The sequence below is a fragment of the Boleophthalmus pectinirostris genome, unplaced genomic scaffold, assembly GCF_026225935.1.
Source record: "Boleophthalmus pectinirostris isolate CB_2022bp ecotype Guang Dong unplaced genomic scaffold, ASM2622593v1 HiC_scaffold_11, whole genome shotgun sequence".
NCBI classification, from domain to species: domain Eukaryota; kingdom Metazoa; phylum Chordata; class Actinopteri; order Gobiiformes; family Gobiidae; genus Boleophthalmus; species Boleophthalmus pectinirostris.
The window spans coordinates 6510682-6536317 of NW_026570994.1; the positions used below are offsets into that span (position 1 = coordinate 6510682).

General features: G+C 38.5%; 1 protein-coding gene across 1 annotated transcript in view; it reads left to right on the forward strand.

Moving 5' to 3' along the window:
- Positions 1-25636, forward strand: part of tns1a (tensin 1a) — a 153954-nt gene that overhangs the window by 90834 nt on the left and 37484 nt on the right.

Genomic DNA, 25636 nt, shown 5'->3' on the forward strand with positions numbered 1-25636 from the left:
GTGGTTTTGCTTGAGATCATTACATCTTCATTGTGATGGACAGAATCCTAAAAACTCATTCGTTCTTTATATTGTTCTGTAATAAGTTATTGTCTGGAGCTTTTTAAATGCAGAATCTGAACAGCCAAATTTCTTTGTTACTAAAGCAAAACAGGATGTTATTGTATTTTCTTCCAGTTCAACTCAGTGTGAAGGGGCAATATTAAGCACTTTTACTGTTCCATGTGCACAAGCCCACCCTTCTGCCCCTCCCTCCTCTGCTCTTTTCCCTACGGTGTTACCATGGTTTCAGACTAACATACTCTGTGTCCAGGCTGTGTGTGTGCTCATGTGCACTCATCTGCTGAGAGCCACTGTGGACCTCAAAGGGAGAGTCAAAGGAAAAAGTCATTCATACTTTGGAGGAGACCGGTTTAGGTTCAGGAAGGCCCAATACGTTGAAAAAGACAGCGATCAAACAGAGTAGTTCATCGGCATGTTTTATTTAGCATTTATATTACATGTAAAACAAGACTTGCTGGAATGCCTTTAGAATTTGTTATCTGTAAATAATGGAGAATTATCAAAATGATCAATAATAATCTTACAACATATTACTATGCAGTATGGATTTAATCAACCAAACATTTAGGTGAAACTAAATTGTTTTAATAGCAGATAAAATACAGTTTCTTCACACAATCATGTGCTTCCCACACTGTTCCTTTGGTGACCAGAGCCCCACAGGCCAGATTCCCCACTGGACACTCTAGCTGCCCCCCCTGACCCCAGGCTTCATACTCCCTCACTCGTCCGTCCATCCACATCCATTGTCCAGACAGATAGCGCAGACCCATCCACACGTGTGCTGTGGAGACGTCTTTGTTCAGCTCTCTTTGGATCAACATCATCTCTGTCTCTGAGGAGATGGTGGCCAGGTCTGTGTAGTGGGTTCTACAGTGGTCCAGAGCCTCCTCCCAGGTCTTCTCCTCCCTCACCACATGCACACTGTAGCAGAAGAAATGTCCTAACATGTCCGGTGCATCATGCCACTTATAATTAATCATTATTCCATAATATTCACTCCAGCCATTATTAGGCTGACTGTCATCCCAAAAGAACCTCTTCACTTCTCCACCTCCAGACCACATGAACTTGCTTGGATCAGTCTTGTTCCTGAGTAATCCAAACCAGATAAAACCAGAATTTTCCCCGGCCAGTTTTCGGAGAAGGTCCATGTCTGATTCGTCATTGACAGGTGCCAGGTCAGTGAAGTCTTTCACGCAGTCTGAATGAGCATCAGCCCAGTTTTTGTACTTTTTGATATATTCATACTTGAGTGCAGCAGATATGGTTCCCAGCAGCAGAAGGAGTTGGAGATTTGGACTCATGGTTGTGAGAAATATTTAACAAAGCTTTCCATATAGCTTTTGCTTTTTTTTTTTTTTTTTATTTGCATAGGGAGGGCCTTTTTTGTTACATCATATGTCACATGTCATATTAATGGAGTCTTCTTTTTTTAATAAGCTTTAAAAAAAAAAAAAAACTGTCCATTTTATCAAACAAAACATAATGCAGGCTTTTATTATTCATTATATGTCATCATATCATTATAACATTAGTACCATTTTGGCTAACTATTTGGCAAATTGTACACAAGGTTCTTTATTTCTCCATAAGTTCGTTTGTTTCTAATTTGCCTGAAAATCAACATAGAGGGCGTAACCCAAGAGCTTAAAATCATTTGCGTGTGAGTGTCATCTCTCACTGTCTGAACTCTTTTAGCCCATTGATGTTTGATTAGTTTGAAGCTTTATCCAATAGATCTGAACTACAGATTTGTGTAGGGAGAATGAACAGCAGTATTTTAAAATCACGGATATCTTGAACAAACATTTATTATTGAGTTTTTTTATGTTACATCAGAAAATATACATTAACTACACAATCTTCTTTGTATACACACTGAACTTTGTCTGATAGCTAAAAAAAACAAGGGTGGATATGCATTTTAGGTGCATTTTAGGTGTGACTTTTTGGTTAGGGGTCCGTCACCTTTTCTGTGGATATACCATTGCTATGCCTGGAATGTTCCACAGTATGACATTAAACACCTTTACTTTACATTTACTAAATTACAAGTGGCTTCATAGCTCAAAAATACCAAGAAAAACAGGCATTATGACAGTGAACTATGTTGCCTCTGCAGATCTGACCTGTAACTTGTAACTTGGTCTTGTTTAAGTTTAATATCATACTGTGAAATGTTCTAGACAAAGAAATAACATCTCCATGGAGAAAAGTATTTGATGGACCCTCTATCGGAAAAGTTACACAATGCCCCTTTAAGGACTTCACTCTTCAATCAAACAGATTAAAAGATTTATTTAGTCTACCATTAGTGATGTCACGATACAACATTTTCAAACTCGATTTCAATACTGAGGAATTCACTCAGTGTTTGATACTGATTATGATACCACAATGAAGACAAACAAATCCTTTTTTTAGTAAGTAGTTTAACACAAAATAAAAGTAACTCTATATCTCAAAATCAAGCTCAAAATCACACAAAAACTATCTAATTTTGATAATAGTTTTAATATATGTGTCTCATTTTTGATACTTTTCACAACTATTACTGCCAAAGTATTTTAGATGTTAATGCAATTTTACATAGAATTTTATGGAATTTTGTCAACAGCATCTCAAAACTATACATAACCTTCTTGTGGCCCATTTTAGGTTTCATACTCATGCTCATATACTCAAATACTTGGCATTGGTCAAGATCTATAAACCACAACTGGCAACACTTGGGAACCATTTTGACTTCTAAACTGCCTGGTCTGGTCTTTTCTCAAAGAATAAACACTCTGTTCTACCTTTTGGTGTCATGTGGTAATACAAGAAGTGTTCCACTGTGTTTTTACTCCTCCTATACACCTTCACGAAAAACATTTGGATGATTTCAGACCTGGAATTGCCAATCTCCACCGAACTAAAGGTAAATGGTAGTTGTTAACTTGAAAACTACTGCTTCTTGAGGTGCAACAGAGCGTTTTGAGCTTTGGAGCTGTAGACAGACTAATAACGGGCTACTCAAACGTGTGAATGAAACATAACACAATTCCAGCTATAGTACAATGAGGTTCATATGGTCTATGGATATTTTATGTTATTATGTTCTTTTTTCAGACCAAGAGTTTGTTTTCATACCTGACAGTTTTGACTGCTCACTAGCGTCTTCCTCAGAGTGGTCACGTGATGTTGCTGTGGCGTGTCTGGTCAGCTGATTTATACAGGTTTCTCTAGTGAGCAGTCAAAACTATCAGGTACTCTTGGTCTGAAAAAAGAACATAATAACATACAATTCCAGGTATGTTTTTGATGAGGTAACAGGACTTAAAGCTCACAAGAGTCCATTGTGTACTATAAAACCATTAATAAAAAAAATGGCAATTATCAGATGGGAAATTGAGCAAATATTATTCAGTGATGATTTGACAACTGAAAGACAGTATAATTTGTCAACCAGAATTAGATTAATAGCAGATAAAGTTCAGTTTCTCCTGACAGTCATGAGCATTGCATTGTTTTACCCCTCCACTGCTGACCACCAGAGCTGCACAGGCCAGATTCTCTCCTGGACACTTTGGCTTACCCCCCTGACCCCAGACTTCATACGCCCTCTCGTGTCCATCCAGCCACATCCATTCTCCAGACAGAAAGTGCAGACCCATCCACACGTGTGCAGTGGTGACATATTTGCTCAGCTCTTTCTGGATCAACATCAGCTCTGTCTCTGAGGAGATGGTGGCCATGTCCGTGTACTTCTTTCTACAGTGGTTCAAAGCGTCCTCCCAGGTCTTCTCCTCCGTCACCACATGCACGCTGTAGCACACGGAGTATGCCAAGTTGAAGTCTTCTGCGTCGTGCCACTTAAGCTTTATCAAACCTCCATAATTTTGATCACCAGGTGGCGCAGGCTGATTGGTATCCCAGTAGAACCATGTGGTTTCTACACCTCCAGACCAAAACCACTTACTTGTGTCAGTCATGTTTCTCATTAATCCAAACCAGACCATTCCAGAGTAGGTCCCGATCAGTGCTTGGAGAAGGCTGATGTCCCATTCGTCATTGACAGGGGCCAGATCGGTGTACGTTGTCTCACAGTCAGAATGAGCATCAGCCCATTTCTTTTTATTCTCGATAAAAACGTACTTGTTGAAGACTGGGGTCATGGCCGCCAGTAGCAGAAGGAGTTGAAAGGTCAGAGCCATAGTTGTGAGAGATGTCTAGATGACTATATGACTATATACCTTACATCTTATCATCATATTTGCATATAGGGAGGGACGGTCTTTGTTAAACCAGACAAGGCTATTTAAAACAGTCTTAGGTCTGAGGACAGAGCGCCTTTCTACCTAGAATCCAAATGACTAAATAAACACCACCTGATTGGTAGTTAATGCATTGAATTCCTTATTTGACTACAAGACAACATGTGTGGCGTGATCTGAAAGCTAAGAAAACTGGTGCCTATTGTAGATTCTAAACCGTATTTGCATTTGTTAAGACGTATCAAAAGCAGTTTCACTGTCTGGGCTTCACAATTGGAAAGAACTTTTAAAGATGACAGACTATAGAAGATATTTCCTCTTGATGTAGTCTCTGTAAGTTAGCTGTCGTTTCACTTGTCAGTGGCTTTCCCATGGCCGATGCTAACACTTTATACCCAAAGACATCTTGTAGTAGTACATTAAAAGATCCCATATTACGCAAAATTGACTCTTGTGAGCTTTAAGTCATGTTTTAATGTTGTTGCATCCTCAAAAACATACCTGCAGTTGTCATGTTTGAGGAACCGTTTATTATTAGGCCATCTACATCTCCAGAGCTCTAAATGCTCTGTTCCACCTTGTGATGTCATGTTATGTCATAGTTTTTGAGTTAACAGCTCCTTTTACTTTTAGTTCAGTAGAGATCAACAACTCCAGGGCTGAAATTGTCCAAATTATTTCAGTGAATGTGTATGGTGTTTAAAAACACAGTGAAGCATTTCCTGTATTACCATATGACATCACAAGGTGGAAGAGTGTTTTCAGTTTGAGAGAAGAACTCTGCCTAAATATGCACAGTTTGTGTGTTAAACTTCTTTATGAAACATAACACAACTCCAGGTCTGTTTGTGATGAGGAAACAACATTAAAACATAGATCAGAAAACAGTGTAATATGGGCCCTTTAAATGCACTGTAATGGGGTATAATGAGACACAAAAATTGCAATTACAAAGTAGTATGTTGTTTTTTTCTGATTATAATCACTTTAATCTCATTTATCTTGTGTTGCAATAATGTCATGGGGCAATGAGAGAAAGGAGAGAACTGACTGGCTGAGAGTGCGGAGTACAACCAGCTTTGTAGACCTGCGTATTTGCATAGACTTAAATCTTAAAACTTCCCTGCTCCCTAATCCCCTGAACCTGGGCTTACTACATGTCAGCGTGTTAGGACTGGCAAGAGCTGGCCCTGTTTGACATCTCAAGATAGAAAACTGTATATATATATTTTTTTTTTATCCAAGTGTAATCTGAAAGCTAACACAGAAAAAGAACTGTAAAGCTCTGTGAAACACAGTCACCCTCCCGCCACTCTTCTTAAAGGTGCACTATGTAACTTTTGGGGGGGGGTCTGTCACCTGGTTGTGTCTATGGATATGTCATTGCTCTGCCTGGAATGTTCTACAATATGACATTAAACAACTGAACCTTAGTCCATCTAGTCAGTTACAGGTGGTTTTATAGTTCAAAAATACTTAACAAACAGGCATTCTGACTGTGGGCAGTGTCCACAGATCTGGGGTCTCATTTATAAAGCTTGCTTACGCACTAAGTATTGTGTAAATGCCCTCTATACCAACCACAGGTTTTATAAAACTTCTCCTGAGCACTATGCTTTGATTATCTCTGCGGCAGCTAGGACCCTGCTGTACTCTATCCGCAAAGCGTACACCCAGGTATCTGCAAAGTCTTTACACCTGGGTTGAAAAAGCGTGCACTTTCCGGTGCACCGCTGGGTCTCCTGTAGTCCACACTGTGACCACAGTCTCTGATATACAACAGTCTACGACTGTGACCCAACACAGGATGAAATAACAAGCGGAGCGGACGCAGCACAGGAGTGAGGCTTTTGATTTAATGAAGCACTGGGACTAAACCCAGTTCTAACACTTTTGTCTTTATGCACCACACACCAAAGTGGTCCGAGTTAATGCACAACACATAGTCTACTAGCCGAACCTGATCTGAACCCAAAATATTCCCTGCATTTTTGTGCAACAGTGAGCTCTTGTAATTGAGAGCTTGCTCTTAAAGTCTCTCCCTGTTTAAATAAAGGACACAATAAAGTTTGTACACATCCCGACCCAGGCCGGTGTGCTCACAGAGGTAAACAGAGTTTGGATGCGCCCTGTGGACTTTTATTGACAGAATAACAGTGCATGATATGTATGATGTGGTACATGCTACTTTTGTGTTCTACTTGCCAAAGCACTCGTCCCCTGGCCACTGATCCACGTATCCCCCCCCTCTCCTTTTGTTCTCTCGGGAAGTGACGTTGTGGTGCTTTGTGGGGCATCTCCTCTCCCTCTCTGTCCCACAAGTCTTGGTTAAACTCACTGATTATTGGCTAGTGTTTAGGTAAATCTCATTTACGAGTCACTTTGCATGCTCCTTTTATGGTGAGGTGGAGGTGTGGAGAGGGCGTGACGTGATGTGGGTTCACGTGTACAGATTATATTTGCAGGTAAGACCTATAAAGCACAGAGCGTGCGTGCAGAGGGTATCCTAAATTTGGTGGCCACTAGGAGTACGCACTACCTTAGAACAACTCCTATGCTGTAATTTAGTCACCGTGAAGATAGAAAGGATTATTACCAACCTGTGAACCATTCCAGACAAAGCAATTACACTTCCATGGCGAAAAGCAGTTGATGTGCCATCTATCAGAAAAGTTACACAATGCACCTTTAAAGCTCATTTATGCTCTACATTCTAGACAAATATGGATATGTGTGGAGGCTTCTGTCTCTATGTTTTGTTTTGTTTTTCATTGTTGCTCTATTTTGTCTGTTATACTCAATTCTCAAAATTACTTTTAACTCCCTCTGGTGGTGATTTCACAGCTTTGACATTAGAAACATTTGGAAGCAGAAATGCAGTCACAACTACTAAGCTTTGAACGCGCAGATCACATACAGAAGTGGAGTTAAATGAGCCTTTACAGTCATTAAAAGCTTCCCTCCAAGTTGCCCCGCTTACATATTTGCTAAATCCCAGAGTTATGGCTGCCAGGAAAAGAAAGAATAGCTCAAGTTCCACGGCTAAGGACAATCCTCGAGTTACTCAGTGTTATATCGGGAAGGACAAACTTCCGGGTGCAACTCTGAATTGAAGTTTAGCTAGCTAGCATTTGCATAGACTTTATAGTATTGAATATTTACAGCCCTCATTTTGTTAACACTTGTGGCACCTTTTAAGAATGTTTGAAGACGCCATATTTATTTGTATGTGTTATGAGAACGCATACCAGGGAACAGACTCAAAAGCATTTTTTATGCATTTGGAACGTGGTCCATCTAATGCAGTCTATGGCTCGGAGACAGCAGAGAGAAATGACACTCCAAACACCCCAAAATTCATATTTAATCATCACAGACTTGCAAAGAAGTTTAATTAGGTAAAAATATTACTTAGACTTTAAAAGCAAAATTTTGAATATCTTACATTATTTATAATGTGTGCTGTATTCCATAACCACAAACCAGCAACATTTTGAGTGGAACCAATGTGGCAAGACTCAGGACTCATTTTGCATAGGGTTTGCAGATTTTAAACACAAGTCTGGATAGAATTTCCATTATTTATTGCAGTTAGTAGTATTTGCATCATGGTAGTGTCTTTGCTGTTGACATAGTTGGAGTAAAAATAATTCTGTTTGTGGAAGAGCCGCTACTTTTGCATATGTTGGTAGAAGAGCGAAATTTAAAGTAACTGTGTGTGCCAACTAATATAAGCAGAAGACTGGTGCAGTTCAAATAAGATCACATTTTAAAGAAGATATTATTGTTGTTGTTGTTTTGCCTTAAAAGCTCTCACTCTTGTTGCCTACTACTGCTTTTGTGGTTTTGGTTGAACATTAATCAGAGTAAAGATGCGTACAATTGGAAAGAAAAAGAGTTCTTTTAAAAATGAGACCAGTTTGAATCATTAGCGCTAAGGAGCCATTCAAAAGATCCGACTCAGTCACATTACCAGTTACAATACCAGCACTGCATGGCAAAAGCTCTCAAAACTATTGTGCATCTCTATGTATCTGACCCAAATTGCTCACAAGACTACACCTGCAGGAGGAGATTATGCAAAAACCACTATTTATGCAGAAAAAGTACTATGAAACTAAATGTAAAAGGTAGTTTACGTCTTCATCTTACCCACTCAATACCATCTCCTTTCTGCTGTTGTAAACAAAACCAACTAGATTTCATGGAACGTCCGATTAGTAACAAATAAAATGCAGTTTCTCCTGTCAATCATGAGCTTTCCATTTCTTGATTTTTCCACCGCTGAGCACCAGAGCTCCACAGCTGTAATTCAGCATCGGACACTCCAGCTTATCCCCCTGACCCCAGGCTTCATACTCCCTCACTTGTCCATCCATCCACATCCACTGTCCATACAGAAAGTGCAGACCCATCCATACATGGTCAGTGTAGACGTCTTTGTTCAGCTCTCTCTGGATCAACATCGTTTCTGTCTCTGAGGAGATGGTGGCCAGGTCTGTGTAGTGGGTTCTACAGTGGTCCAGAGCCTCCTCCCAGGTCTTCTCCTCCCTCACCACATGCACGCTGTAGCAGAAGAAGGAACAAAGCACAGTGGATGGTCCGTCATAAGCCGATGGCTTATTTTGAGGTTGCCCCTGGTCCCAGAAAAACGTCGTCACTTTGCCACCCCCAGACCACATCCATTTCGTGTGATCACTCGTGTTTCTCATCAGTCCGAACCAAACGTAGACACTCAAATCACCGCCAAGTTGTTGAAGAAGACTAGTGTCATACTCACTCCCAATAGGAGCAAGGTCAGTGTAGTGGGTACGACAGTGTGCCAATGCGCTATCCCAGGATGCAAGTTCTTTAGCATAGACATACTTTCCGGTTGCAGTCGATATGACCAACTGCAACAGAAAGAGTCTGAGTTGAGAATGCATGGCTGTGAGAGACACTCTGGAGAGCCTGTGAGAAGTACTCTCACAGGCTCTGGACTGCGCTTACAACAGCCTGCATGGAAAAATATATTTTTTGTTTATTTGCATAGGGAAAGGTTCCTTGCATACCCCTATGTAAAACTTGACTGACCAGCCAGTCCCTTCTGAGTACATTCTGTTCAAATTCAGAAGGGTCTGGAATCGGACCACTGAGTGTGAAAAACCTCTGTCCAAACAAGAGATGACCCAGCCACAACCGCTAATTTTAATTAATCAATCCATCAAACTTTATTTATAAAGTGCTTTTCATACAAAAAACAATCTCACATTTCCTTTTGCTGAGAAAAGCATTGCATTCACATACGAGACATGCAAATAAATATACTGGCATTTCTAATTTATTAAATTTTGACAATGAAAGCTCATAATAATATGCAAGTTGTCATTTAATGTGTAATTTTATGTTATTATCTAGTAGCACATAAAATAGAACTTCTCATCACAATTATGAGTGTTCCACGCTTTGACATCAACAGTTTCCTCCGAGGATTGTATCACCACCTCCAGAGCAGCGCAGCCTTCGTTTAGCGCAGGACACCCAGGCTTACCACTCAGACCCCAGGCCTCATATTCCAGAGGCTGTTTGTCCACCCAAAGCCAGTCTCCAGCCAAAAATTGCAACCCAATCCACACATGATCAGCGATCACTGATTTGCTCAGTTCTTTTTGCATTAGCATCAGTTCTGTCTCTGATGCTACACTGGCCAGGTCGTGGTGGTGCTCCCTGCAGTAGTCAAGAGCCTCCTCCCAGGTCTTCCTCTCGCTAACAACATGGACTTTGTAACAGACGAATGGCATAAGATTGGTCAATTGTGCGTCATTCCAACCAGCATCTCCAGCAAAGTGTCCTCTATATTCAGCTTCAAAACGATTGTTAGGTTCCCCAGGACGCCAGAAAGTTTTGTTTGCTTTAACTTCACCGCCTCCAGACCACATCCACTGTTCTTGATTTTCTGGGTTCAGCATCAGTCCAATCCAAAAGGAACGCCGGTTGTTGATTCGGTCATCCTCAAAAAGTAACTTAACATCATATTCATTATTGACCGGAGCCAGGTCAGTGTAGTGCTCTCGGCAGTAGTCCTGAGCTTTATCCCATTGCATTGACTCTTCTACATAAATATATTTCCCAAATGTGACAGAAACCAACAGCAGGAGCAGTCCACACTTTGAGGCCATGGCTGCAGTATGACCAAAAGGAGCTTCAGCAGAGAATATCTAAGTCATGAATTTGCATAGGGATGAATTGCATCTAAACAAATGATTCAGGCTACCACCTATTCCACATCCATTTGTATCCTGATCGCCACTGTATCACCCCACCCTGCCTCTGAGTTTGCATGACACTCACATCGTCCACAAACTGGGGATAAATTGGTGTATTGTGTTAGATACAATACAAGGGTTAACAAGGGTTATAACTAAACATCTTTAAAACATTAAAACGCACATGCACGCACACATACAACACACACACACATGCACCACACTCACACAGAGCAGGAGATTTGTGCTACAGGACATTAGTGCTCCTTTGAATTTCTTTTGCTTTGCCATTTTGTTGTTAGCTATTGAGAAAAGTGTGCTAAATGTGCTAAGTAGAGCCAAAACCTGTATGAGATAAAGGATCAGGTTTAATTAAGACAATATTACAGTGATTGGGCCTATGGGTAATAAATGAGACCTATACTTTTACTGAATCATAACAAATACATTTCAATTTTAGAGCATCACTTGTGTCACTTCTAAACAAATATAAGTAGTAGGCATATTGGTGCACTTCATATAAGATATTAATACAAATTTATTTAACTGTTCATGAATTATCATTTTAAACAATAGTCTCATAACTATATGCTTTTCTTTTTTGTTTTCTATGCACTACCAGTTAAAATTCTGAAAACACCTTGTTATGCCTCAATGTTTACAACATCAAATATATAAATATATAGGCCTACATTACTCTAAATATAATAGATTTTAGATTTTAGATTCACATATTTCAAAGTTGCCACCCTTTGCTTTGTTGACAGTGCTACAAACTCTTGGCCTTGTCATAGTGAACTTCACGATGAACTCTCTTTTTTTTTTTTTTTTTTTTTGCGGATGTGTCTTGTCAGGGTTCAGTAGTCGAGTACCAAGAGTGTGCAAAACCGTGATCAAAGCAAAGGGTGGCTATTTTGTCGTTTGAGTCATTTCACACTTTTTTGTTTACTACATACCATATGTGTTCATTCATAGTTTTGATGCCTTCATTGAAAATAGTGAGAATGTAAATAGTTAAAATAAAGAAAAAAAAACATGGAATGAGAACTTGCATCCAAACTTTTGTCTAGTCATGTATATTTCCCAAATGTGACAAATGTGAGCATGAGCAGTCCATAGTTTGAAGTCATAGCTATGTTATGGCCAAGCGGAACCTCAGCAAGTCAAATTGAATCCATGAATTTGGATTTGCAAAAGGACATATTACTCGAAACAAATGATTCAGGCTACATGTAAAGTAAAAGAACAACAACATCTAGGCTGCCCATCTAGGAGCTTAAAATAATGGTCTTGTTTTTGCATACAGCAGCACAGGGCCAGCACCTTGCAGGCCCTGACCGCCGACCGCTGGTAGTTCTATACGTATCAGTAGTATACATGTTCAGTAACCAGTGATTTGCCCACTTATTTTTGCATTTGAGCTTCCTCCCTGGTTTTACTCTCACTCACAGCATAGAAAAATTCCATTGAGAAATTACATGGTGCATTGTTCCAACCAGAATCTCATCTCATTTTCACCAGGGAAGCCAGAAAGTTTTGCTCTCTAGTACTTCACCACACCTGGATCACAAACACTATCACTGTCAAAAAGTAGATTCACATCACATTCATTACTGATAAGAGCTAGGTTTGTGTATTTCACTTGGACAGTGGTCTTGAGCTTGACCCCATTACATCCTCTTCTACATAAATATAATAGTATGTGACAGAAGAGTTGGAGAGTTGGAGGTTATGGCCATATAGTGGCTAAGAGGACTTCAGCACGGTATCCATGAATTTGGATTTGCATGAGGATAAACTGCTTTAAACAAATGATTTCTGTTACGGCCCCAGGCCTTAGTTGTAATATTTCTGCAGAGTTCTCTTGATTCCTGCTGCAGGAGTCCTGGTCTGTGATTGGTGGGGCAAGTCGACGCCCACCTCACCTGCAGCCACCTCCCCCTATTTAAGGAGATTGCCAGCACCTGTTCGGGGCTGCTGGCCTTGGTGGCCAGTATGCCATTTTGTTTTGTGTTTGTGTGTGTAGTTTAGTTTAGTTTTGTGCCTTTTTTGATTTGGTCACTCGATTCTGTTTGTGGGTTTATGTGGTTTAATTTGGGGAACTTGTGTTTTAGTTTAGTGTGTGTCCCTAAGTTTTACCACTCGTTTTTGTGTAAGCCTGCGTGACCCCTTTTCTGGCACAAAACTCTGTTTATTCTGTTGTTCTGTTTCTTAGTTTAGGTTGTTTTCTGTATATTTTTAGTGTTTTGTTAATTTACCTTTACATTCCTGTTAATTAAACATTACTTAATTTATTCCATTTTACATCTTGGTTTTATTTTTGTTACTTCCCTCACCCCAAACGAGCTGGGTCGTAACAATGTCTATTACATCTAATGTAAAAAAACAAAACAAAAACAAAAAAAACTTGAGTTGTACCTCAAGGTACAACTACATACATAACATTACAGTTATTACTAAATTCTTACTAGGCAAGGCAAGGCAGGTTTATTTGTATAGCACAATTCGTACACAAAGTAATTCAAAGTGCTTTACAGAATAAGAAATACATTAAAATCATAATAAAAACAAATCAAAACATAAATAATCATGAAGATTAAAATTAAAAAAGAGAGACATAAATTGGAGAGAAGAGTGCGGAATGAAAACCTTTCAGTTATATGCACAGTTAAACAGAAATGTTTTGAGCCTGGATTTAAACAGCGTCACAGAAGAGTCTGTCTCACATGTTCAGGTTTTAGCTGCATGAACCTGAAACTCTGACTCCCCTTGTTTAGTCCTGACTCTGGGCACCAGCAGGAGGCCGGTCCCTGAGGTCCTCAGAGTGCGAGATGGTTCATGTGGCACTAACATGTCACAGATGTACTTTGGTGCTCGGCCATGGAGAGACTTGTACACAAGCAGAGCTGCTTACTACTTACAAAATGGTCTCACAGGGAACAGTTTTGGGTCCCTCACACTTCATTCTCTCTATCAATAATTACAGTCAAAATACATTGTTGCTCAGACAATTTTTGCCATCTTGAATACAGGAAAGTTCAGGAGCACAGTGTTAAGTTTTAATTATCAGTATAGTTAATAGTAGTACTTGTTGCAATCGCATTATTTATTATTATTCATATTCTAGTAGCAAAGAAAATATAACTTCTCATTACAATTGTCAGCATTCCACACTTTGACATCCACCTCCAGAGCAGCGCAGCCTTCACTTAGCGCAGGACACCCAGGCTTACCACTCAGACCCCAGGCCTCATATTCCAGAGGCTGTTTGTCCAGCCAAAGCCAGTCTCCAGCCAAAAAATGCAACCCAATCCACACATGATCAGCAACCACTGATTTGCCCAGTTCTTTTTGCATTAGCATCAGTTCTGTCTCTGATGCCACACTGGCCAGGTCGTGGTGGTGCTCCCTGCAGTAGTCAAGAGCCTCCTCCCAGGTCTTCCTCTCGCTCACAACATGGACTTTGTAACAGACGAATGGCATTAAGGAGGTCAATTGTACATCATTCCAACCAGCATCTCCAGCAAAGTGTCCTCTATCTTCAGTTCCACCATAATTGTTAGGTTCTCCAGGACTCCAGAATGTTTTGTCCGCTTTAACTTCACTTCCTCCAGACCACATCCACTGTTCTTGATTTTCTGGGTTCCGCATCAGTCCAATCCAAAAGGAACTCTGCTGACTGATTCGGCCATCTTCAAAAAGTAACTGAACATCGTATTCATTATTGACAGGAGCCAGGTCAGTATAGTTCCTTCGACAGTAGTCCTGAGCTTTATCCCATTGCATTGACTCTTCTACATAAATATATTTCCCAAATGTGACAGAAACCAACAGCAGGAGCAGTCCACACTTTGAAGCCATGTCTGTTTAATTACAAGGAAATCCAGTACCTTAAATGAATAGACTTGCATTTGCATATAGGGATGGCTTGGGCTAAACAAATGATCATTTTAAGTTGCTCATCCCATTTTTCTAAAGTTAGAAAACAGAGAAGTGTTGAACTGTAATTACCAGTAGTAATGGTGGGAGTAGTAGCTTTTGTTGTAGTATACAGTTTGAGAAGCACGGCATAACAAATCCATGAATTTGAATTTGTATGAGGTTAAATCGCACTAGCCAAATTAAAGTAAAAACTAAGCAAAAAACACCAAGATTTCAATTTCACAATAATTGTTAGGTTCCCCGTGGTACCTGAAAGTTTTGTCCTCTTTAACTTCACCACCTTTTTTATTTTCTGGGTGTAGCATCAGTCCAATCCAAAAGAAAGTCTGGTTGCTGATTCCATAATCTTCAAAAAATAGCTTCATGTCGTATTCATTATTGACAGGAGCCAGGTCAGAGTAGTTCCTTCGACAGTAGTCCTGAGCTTTATCCCATTGCACTGACTTTTTTACATACATATATTTCCCAAATGTGACAGAAACCAGCACCTGATGAAGTCCACACTTTGACGCCATGGCTGCAGTATGACCAAGAGTAGCGTCATCAAATCACATTTAATTCATGAATTTGGTTTTGCATAGGGATATCCTGCTTTTACACAAATGATTCAGGCTACTATTCAGCCTTCATTTGTATCCTGATCGCCACTGCTTAATTCTTCACCTTACCCTGCCTATGGTGAGTTTGCATGAGCCTCACATTGACAACAAACTTGGGATAAACTTGTATATTGTGTTAGACACATGTAATAACAAGTGTTATAACCCAACTTCATTAAAACAGCTGTTGGAATGCCATGAGTGTTCAAAACTGTGATCAAAACAAAGGTTGACTAGTTTTGAGTTATTTAATTCACACTTTTTTTTGGTTTCCATATGTGTTTGATGCCTTCAGTGAGAATCCACGTGAAAAAAAAAAAAAAAATGAATGAAAAAGTGTGTCCTAACTTTTGACTTTTTGATCCATGAATTTGGATTTGCAAAAGGGCAGATTACGCAAAGCAAATTACTGAGGCTACATCTAAAGTAAAATAACGAAAAGAAGATTACTTGTTTTTCTCAACCTTTGAAACAAGGAAGTATTCGTACTTCTTATAGCTGGCTAGTAATCACTATTATTACACATATTCTAGTAGCGGAGAGATATTTAGCATCTGTTCAATCTAAAAGAAACTGGTTGCTGATTATGTCATCTTCAAAAAGTAACTTAATATCGTATTCATTATTGACAAGAGCCAGGTCGGTGTAGTTCCCTTGACAGTAGTCCTGAGGTTTAACCCATAGCATTGACTTCTCTACATAAATATATTTCCCAATGTGACAGCAGGAGCAGTCCACATTTTGAAGCCATGGCTGTTTATGACAAGGAAATCCAGTATCTTAAATGAATAGACTTATGTTTGTATATATAGGGGTGGCTCGAACTAAACAAATTATCATTTTAAATTGCTCATCCCATTTTTTCTAAAGTTTGAAAACAAAAGTTTAGGAGCAAAGTGTTGAACTGTAATTACCAGTAGTAATAGTGGTAATAGTAGCTTTTGTTGTAGTATACAGTTTGACGACATGGCGGTGTCGTGGGTAAGAGGAACCTCGTCACGGCATAACAAATCAATGAATTTGGATGTACATGAGGTTATATGACTCTAACCAAATGATTGAGGTTAAATGTAAAGTAAAAACAAACCAAAAACAAAACAACAACATGCAACTAGATGCTTTAGGAAAAGTCTTTATCAAATTCCTTCATTACTTAGAGTCTCACAGGGAACAGTTTTGGGTCCCTTGCTCTACATCCTCTTCATTAATAAGTCAAAGTCAGACTCCCCAGTCAAAATACCGTTACAGTTAGCTTGAATCACTGTTCAGACTAATCAGATCTGAATTTGAATTTCTGATGCAACACTAGCCAAATCAAAATATTTTCTCCGGCAGTACTCAAGAGTCACATTGGGCGGTACATCATACAATTTGTATTTGCGCGGTAGTCTTTATTTTTTGTTGTGAAAGTGCTTTGGTTAATTCAATCTTCAGCAAAATGTTTTGATTATACCACCACCAGACAACGTTCACACATCAGTAGGAAGAGGTATTGTTAACGATTCATCATTAGTACTACTCTTATCGTGAACAATATATTTAAGAATATGTAGTTATTTTGGCTGAATATTTGAGCCTCTATCCAGGTCGTTTTAGATCCCGAATGCATTAGTGGTCATTCCCATCAGCAGTATGGAGTTGGAGTCTTTTTTTTTTTTTATTCATTCAGACTGTGCTCTGGGAATACATGTGCACTGTATGGCTAGAAATATACCTGAAGAACGAGATGCATTTGCTTAGGATCAATAATGTTCAAACCCAATTGTTAACAAAACTATTTGGAGATAAAAAAAGGAATGATTGTAACTCCACAATGGCAGAAAAATGAGGTAGACATAGAGTTGAGTATAACCTTAGTTCCAAACTTGTAATGTAGTCTGACTCACATTTTTGCATAGGGATGGACTGTTCTAAGCAAATCAGTTTGGCAGCCCTGTTACCCCCGCCACTTGACAGATATGCTCTAACATTACCTTGCTTTGTTCCACTGTCCAAATAGAAGCATTTGAAATATAAGTGTATTTGAGTAACAACAAAAGTGTAATAGTAATTGTATAATAGTACACAACACATTTAAAAGTAACATTTCTGGGGCTGATTTGACCCCCTATGAGTCATTTTCAGTTTTGTTTCACTGCCATTTGTCATAAAGTAGGCACTAAAATGAATTGAGAGTCATGAAGTTATTTGAAGTCATTTCTCTCTGTGAGTAATTCTGAGTAAAGAAAACTCTGGAACTTTTTACCCTTCCTAATGACCCTCACATAGTTATTATAGTAACCACACAGGAAATGTCTCAGAGTTGAATAGACTCTATCGCTGTGTATTTGGCCCAAGGAGCTGTCTCCTAGTGGAGAAAGTCGTTTCTGTTTCAAGTTAATGTTTTTTGTCTACTTAAAGCTACTGCAGTTTTCACTTTGGCAGTTTTTTAAATGGAAGGCATCTTGCATTGTTCCAGACTTGTGACCATGAGTGACAGTAAAAGATGAACTTTATTTTGACCATCTTTTATCATATGTGTAACATGTAAGAAATGCAACATTGAAGGGGGTTGCTTTTGAATTTATTTTTTTTTTAATGTATAATTAGATTGGTACTCATTAAAAGTTAACTCCTAAAAGTAGTAAATGCTCACATCTTTTTGAGAGTTAAAAGTTAATCCCCCCCAAAAGCTTAATTTTAACATTTTTCATACTGGTCCCTTATAGACACTGAAAAAGAGTTCATATTAAATCACTATGAGTTGATTTTGCTGTGCGGGACGTTGGAATTTGTTATGATAGCAAGACAATGAAAATGCCTCCCCTTATTATTGTAAAATATATTATCCTACTAATCCATGTTAAAGGAGGTTTTACACATGCACTTTTTATTATACCGGCATTACAGCATTATAAGTTAAGAGACAACAGGTAACAATTAGACAGCAACCTGAATAGACATATTGCAAACTAAAGCTACTGTCACTGTTCACTATTGTCATAACTATTCTAGTAGCAAAGGAAAGGCAACGTCTGGTCACATCTTTGAGAAATCCAAACTACTTTGGCATCTGGAACAACTGCCACTTGGGTTATCGCATTAATCAGTGGGCATGTTCCCACCACCTGCAGAGCCACACAGTTCCCTACCACAGGACAGACCTTCTCACCCTCCAGATCCCAGGCCTCATATTCCAGAGGCTGCTTATCCACCCAAGCCCAGTCCCCAGCCAAAAACCTCAACCCAATCCACACTTTTTCAGTCATCAAGGCTTTGCCCAGTTCTTTTTGCATTAGCATCAGTTCTGTCTTTGATGCCACACTGGCCAGGTCGCGATGATGCTCCCTGCAGTAGTCAAGAGCCTCCTCCCAGGTCTTCCTCTCACTCACAACATGGACTTTGTAACAGAAAGATGGATAGAGTGTAGCTTTAGGAATATCATTCCAAGTCATACTACTTCCATAAATGGATCCTCTGTCTTCTTTTCCCGAGGAGTCGTTAGGTTCTCCATGCATCCAGAAAGTTTTGTTCTCTTGCAATACATCACCACCGGACCATAACCACTGTTCATGATTAGTTGCTTTCCGTGTCAGTCCAATCCAAATTGCATATTCCTTCCTAGCCTCAGGGTATTGCTCAAAAAGAAGGTTGCGATCATAGTTGTTACTGATAGGAGCCAGGTCAGTGTACTCACTTCGGCAGTGGGACTGAGCATCCTCCCATGTCTTTTCTTTTTTTTCATAAATATATTTACCATATATTGTAGAAATTGCTAGGAGCAGGGGGATCAGTCGGTAGTTTGAAGTCATGATTGTCTTATGGCAGATGATAGCTTCTGGTTATCTTACATATTGTAAACTTAGTTTGCATAGGGATGGATTGCTCTAAACAAATTTTTTTGTTTATACCATAACACAATGGTAGTTCAACAGTCCCACCCACTTTGAAGTCGGCTCTGGTTCCGGTAGTAAAATTTCCAGTCCAGAAGAGTTCAAAGGTATCACTGAGGCTAATCAGCTATGTGGTAGCTAATATCCATAATTGTTTTAAGTCGAAAAAACATGTTTAAAACACAAGATTCTGGAAAATTGTTTCAGAAACAGATTTTAAATCAAATTAAAAAGTCTTATGGTGATGGTGATTATTTACCATGTAGATGATTACGCATGAACAAACTTCCATACTTATTTTATGGAGTCTATGGAAAAATTTAATAGAAATGTACTTTCAGAAGCTTCACACATTGCTTTTTCCCACTGTCCATATAGAGGCTTCAGGAAAGAGAGGACTTAAAATAACTACAAAGAATTACAGTGTAATTTGCAAAGTCATTGTATTTTGGTTGCATGTACAAATCCATGCAGGTCACTGCGGTTTGCTATGAGAGCAATGCAAAGAAGATGCAAAGTGAAAGGAAGCCTCCTCTTATTCCAGTTGATAAGATTAGATTTATTATTATTATAGGCCTAATACAACTTAAGGAGCACATTCTATCGGTTGAGTCACCACATGCACTAATTCTTACACATAATAATAAATCAATATGTTTTGCGATGACATTTTTATTTATGATACAAAATTGCACATTGTACAGCTCATTGCAGCACACGTTTTCAGTTGACATAAAGCATGAAAATATAACAAAAATATATATGCCAGCAGATCTCTAAAAAATGTCCACCCCCACAGCGTGAAAGCAGTCATGTTGTGAAAGTTAAAATCTTACAGTCTTTGAAATCCAGATGGAACCACAATCAGACATCACAACTGACTGTCATTTTAGTAATAGTGGTAATATTAGAACAATTTTAAAGTTTGTGTTTCTTGATTCAGTACATGTTTCTGGATACATTTTACTTGATGGTTTCCAGTTTTATTACCTGCTCAAATTAGGTTTACAGGCTGATTTCACTGTTGTACAGAAATAGAAAATGCATTATTATCCCTTTTTTTCCGTTGTTTTTCAACTGCTTTGACACTAAGTTTAAATTTTGACACAAATTCCATACCTGCCACTCTGGGAGCAAACACTGGCACAATATTATCTATTTTCAAGCCTTAACACTCACATCAAATCTACAAAACATTTTGAGATTTAGTTTGATGACATCCTCACTTTGCTCGTGAATCTTTGTGTTGACAGAAGAAACCATTGAAACCATGAAACCATTTCCATGAATTTGCTTACCCATGAATTTGCTTGTTGTCATGTGATGGTATGTAGATGGCCAAATTTTGTGGTTTTCTGAAATATTTCAGTTTAATTTCAAAAGAAAAGATGCACTTTATTTAAGCTACACTTTATTGTCCCCATCTACAGCATTGCTTCTTACTATAGAGTTACTACCAAATGCAGTAGAGGTAGATAGTGATCAGTTACATTTACTTAATTTCTTAGATGACTACTTTGTACTTCTACTTGAGCGATATTATTTTAAAGTAACACTACTCACACAAAACTATAAAATATTGTGAAAATGTCTTTGATTACATTCTCGCTTTGCTTTTGAATTTCTTTGTGTTGACAGAGGATGAAACCATTTCCATGAATTTGCTTACCCAGTGCTTGTTGTAATGTGGTGCTATCTAGATGGCCGAATTTTGTGGTTTTCTGAAATATTTCAGTTTAATTTCTAAAAGAAAGATACATTTTATTGTCCTCATTTGAAAACTTATCATTCTATAAGTATTGCTTCTTACTATAGAGTTACTACCAAATGCAGTAGAGGTAGATAGTGATCAGTTACATTTACTTAATTTCTTGGATGACTACTTTGTACTTCTATTTGAGTAATATTATTTTAAAGTAACACTACTCACGCAAAACTATAAAACATTGTTGTTGATTGAAAATCTCTTTGGTTATGTCCTCACTTTGCTTTTGAATTTCTTTGTGTGCCCAGAAGATGAAACCATTTCCATGAATTTGCTTACCCAGTGCTTGTTCTCATGTGGTGGTATCTAGACGGCCGAATCTTGTGATATTATGGAATAAATATATTTATACATTTCATTTAAATTTAATGTTGCTGAAAATGTAGACACAAACATCTACAGGTGATGCTACTTTCCAACTATACAAAGCTACATTTATGGTACCTACAAAATCAGAATAAGTTTTATTGTCAATGTCATGGAACAAAATTTACAAACTAGGGACTTGCTTTGACTATATAAAATTAAACTATGATAAATACAAAATACATAAGTACAAAACAACAATGCAAAACTATCTGTTCAAGAGGAATTATATTTGAAGTACAGTATGTTGTTTAACAAAAGCTAAGTAGGTGAGACGTTTGATTAAAGATGGGGAAAGAAACATATAGCCTTGCAAAAGCACACGGACACACACACACATCATCTACTGACAATATTATGGACCTATTTTTAAATAACGTGGTCAATAACAAAGAAAATGTTTTCTTAGGTTGCAATTAAGAGCATTCCATCCTGTTACTCCCTCTACTTTTACCAATGTGTCTTGCTCCGGTCCCTTCACTCTTATAGCTCCACATGACCAGTCAATATTCGGGCAGGTGGGTTTTGGAGCTGATCCCCAGGCTTCATAACTAAAGGGTTGTCCGTCCATCCACCTCCAGCTGTCAACAAAATACTGCAGCCCTATCCAGACATTCCAGCTGGACAAATGTTTGCTCAGTTCCTGTTTGATCAGCATCATCTCCGTCTCTGATGCTACACTCACCAAATCCTGGTGGTTCTGTCTGCAGTAGTCGAGAGCTTCATACCAGGTCATCCTCTCCCTTATGGCATGGACTTGATAGCAGGTGAAAGTAAGTTGGAAAGTGCCTGGTAAATCAACCCATGAGTAGTTAAAATTTTGATTTCTGATTGCTACGTAATTCTCCACACCATTCACATCATTGGGTTCGCCTGGTGCCCAGAAAGCCTTCGTCAGTTCCCCTCCTCCTGACCACATCCACCCGGTGCTGCTCCTGTCTGTTTTCTCCAGTCCAATCCAGCTAAAACCTTCGGTGTTACGATTAACCTTCCGAATCAGGCTTATGTCAAAATAACTGTTGATAGGAGCCAGGTCGGTGTGGTAGATCCTGCAGTGTTTCTGAGCTTGCAACCAATCATACTTCAGTGTGATATAGACGTACTTTCCAGCTTTAGCCATAACCACCATGAGCAGCAGCAGCAGAGTCCAATATGGAGCCATGTTTGTCTGTTAGAAGAAGACAAACAACTGAAATGAAGATGACAGTGGTTATTAAATAGTGTCCTGTTTTTGCATGGGAATGGTTTGTTTAAACAAAATAGTGTATGTACTATGGTCAGGTAACTTCCGACATTAGCTTAGGTCACTTCTGAATTTGCTTAGTTAATGAAAAGCTTTTTTGTTTACGTGTTTTACTAAAGGCAAGGTACACTTTATTGTTCCCATAGGAAAACTTTTCCTTATACAGTATAGCTTCTAACTATGGAGTTACTACCAAATACAGTAGAGTGAAGTAGGTAGTAATCAGCTACATTTACTTAATATTTTGGACCTCTGCTGTGTAGTACTTTTGGGGTGACGGCAGCTCATTTGGTAGAGCTGACTCGACCACTGATCCAAAGGCTGGCAGTTCAAATCCCACTCTCAACATAAAAAACGTCATTGGTTGAGCAGTCAGATTCACTGACCCACAGGTTGGTGGTGCAATTCCACCTGTTGTTCTCAACCCACCTTGCCCCAGTGTCTTTGTACACTGGTGTGTGAATGGGTGAGTGATTCCTTGATGATCCTTGAGTGCCTTGAAGGTAGAAAAGTGCTATAATAAAATGTGACCATTGAACATTTTACAATTCACTTCTACTTGCGGATATTATTTTGAAGTAACGCTACTCTTACTTACTTACTTATAGTTCTCTACCCATTTCTGCTACTAAATACATTTGTACAAAGGCATAGACTTAAATAAGTAAATATTTTTTTTATTTATATAGTGCTTTTCACAGACATAACAGACTTAAGAGTAATTTTTTTTTTCAACTAACAATATCAGATGTTGATGATGTAAATTGTGTCTGAGATTTTGTTTTAATTGTATCTACCAAATTTGTACAGCTGTTTTATAAATGTATGCATATTTGATTGTATTTTAAGTAATAGACACCAGGAAGACTAATGGGGGGGACTAACGGGGACCCATATAAACAAAACAATGCACTACAACTTGAAAAACCTATAATGTGCAGTAGCACAATGCACGCTGATTGTGTTGTGATAGTGCTCTTAAGGGGAGTGTTGTGATAGCATTCTTAAGGGAGAAAAACTGTTCTAAATCTACAATATTGTTATAAAAGTCATGAGCTGCAAAAAACAGCAGAATGAAAAAAAACATTTACTTAGTTTGCATCTGTAATGAGTCATAAAACTGATTAATTCACTCTTTTACGGCTTTAATGTTATAGCCAAAAAAAAACACAATAATTTAACAGTACAGCTAAGAAAATGTACACGTGACAAATACTAACCCCAAAAAATCTTGTATTGTCTAATCATGGACAGGTTTTGCTTAATTAGGCAATTGTCACGGATTCTTGAAGCTTACTATTGCTATTAACTACATGTAACACCCGATCTCAGCCATTCCCTGGAAATGTCACTTATTTGCCTGAAATGTTCACCTTATGGCATTAATCTTATCTATCTGTGTAGACAAGTAGATGACGCCAATAGTTACAGGTCAGATCTGCAGAGAGGCGACCCTGATCACAATAACAATACATGATTTTCCAAGACATTTTGACAAATAAAAACACCAGTAATCTATCCATCCATTCCAACTTTATTTGTATAGGATATTTTATAAACAAAACAGTTTCCAAAGTGCTGCACATAGCAAAGGAACACATTTAACTCTAAAAAGTCAGCAGAATTATGTTCCGAACAAAAGGGAAAAAGAATTTAATAGAATCGAATAATAGAATCAATAGATAAAAGAATAATAATAAAATCAGTGAATTAAAATAACTAAATTAGTCAATAAAAGCAGTGCTAAAAAGAATAAAATAGATCAAATGAACAAATAAATCAATCAATAAAAGACAAGAGAGGACCACACAACTCACGTGTTGTTAAAGCCAGAGAGTAAAAGTGTGTGTTAAGACAAGACTTAAAACACTCTAAACTGTGGGGGCTGTTGGGACGTGGGGGGGGGCAGAGCGTTCCACAGTTTGGGGCCGACCACAGAGAAGGCCCTGTCCTCCCTGGTTTTAAGTCTTGTCTTGGGCACCATTAGCTGGAGCTGGCCCTTGGACCTCAGAGCGCCTGCAGGGGTGTAAATCTGGATGAGGTTCAGTCCATTCAAAGCTTTAAAAACAAACAGTAAAATCTTAAAATCAATTCTAAAATGAACAGGAAGCCAGTGCAATGATGCAAGAATTGGGATGATGTGATTGTGCTTTTTGCTCCTTGTTAATCATGGAAAATGGTTAACTTTAATGCCATACTGTGGAACAATTCAAGCAAAGCAATAACATCTCCAGGGAGACTAGAAAAATTACATCATGCATAAGTTTGTGCTGCCTCCAGTGTTCTATGCAATTTCCACTAGTAAGTAAAATGTTCATTATGAAAGTGAGTAAGTTGTTAGTCTGTACAATATCATTCCACATGGCAAAGATAGTTAGCTTTAAGTTACATTCCAACATTTGAATAGAAGAATTTAATTTTGTATTCTATGACAAATATGTGTCTTATGCAAATTTGCTCCTTTGTGTGGGCACTGGGAACTCATTTGCGTGTAGTTTCCCTGATGTCTCAGTTTTTGTAAATGGAACTAGGCAGGATGCGTAGGCTTATGCTGTATATCTCATAATCCCATTCTCTTAAATTTGAATGCACTGATTTTGCATGAATGATGCACATGTAAAAATAATAAAATGTTTATCTCTACTGATTTCCCAACCACATGCTTGTTTAAGGTGATCATCTATGTTATCTTTTTTGACATTTTAAAAGAAACCATACCGTATAAAAAGATATAGAATATCAGGCACTGCACATTCTGTGTTAAATTAAATACAGGCTTGCAACTAACAGCTAGGCAAAAAGAACATCCTGCTTTGTATTGTATAATTGTATCTTCTAGTAGGGTTGTCAAAAGTATCGAAAATCAGATACAAAAAATGAGTAACAAAACTACTCATTTGAGCAGGTATTGATACAAAAGGGTGACATTCACGTGACAGAAATGATCCTTTCCTGAAAAGCTTTAGAATGATCTTGATCTGTACTACCATTTAATGCTGAAAATCACTTCTGTTGTCTAAATATAGAGTATCTGAATTGGTTTTGAGTAGCAAATCTATTCCTTAGTATAGAAATTTAGTTTGAAATTTTAGTATCATGACAACAATCCTTAGTAGCAAAGAAAATGGAGTGTCCGTTTGCAATAAAGAGCATTCCACCCCACTATTCCCTCTACTTTTACCAATGGGTTTTGCTCCGGTCCCTTCACTCGTATAGCTCCACATGACCAGTCAATATTCGGGCAGGTGGGTTTTGGAGCTGAACCCCAGGCTTCATAACTAA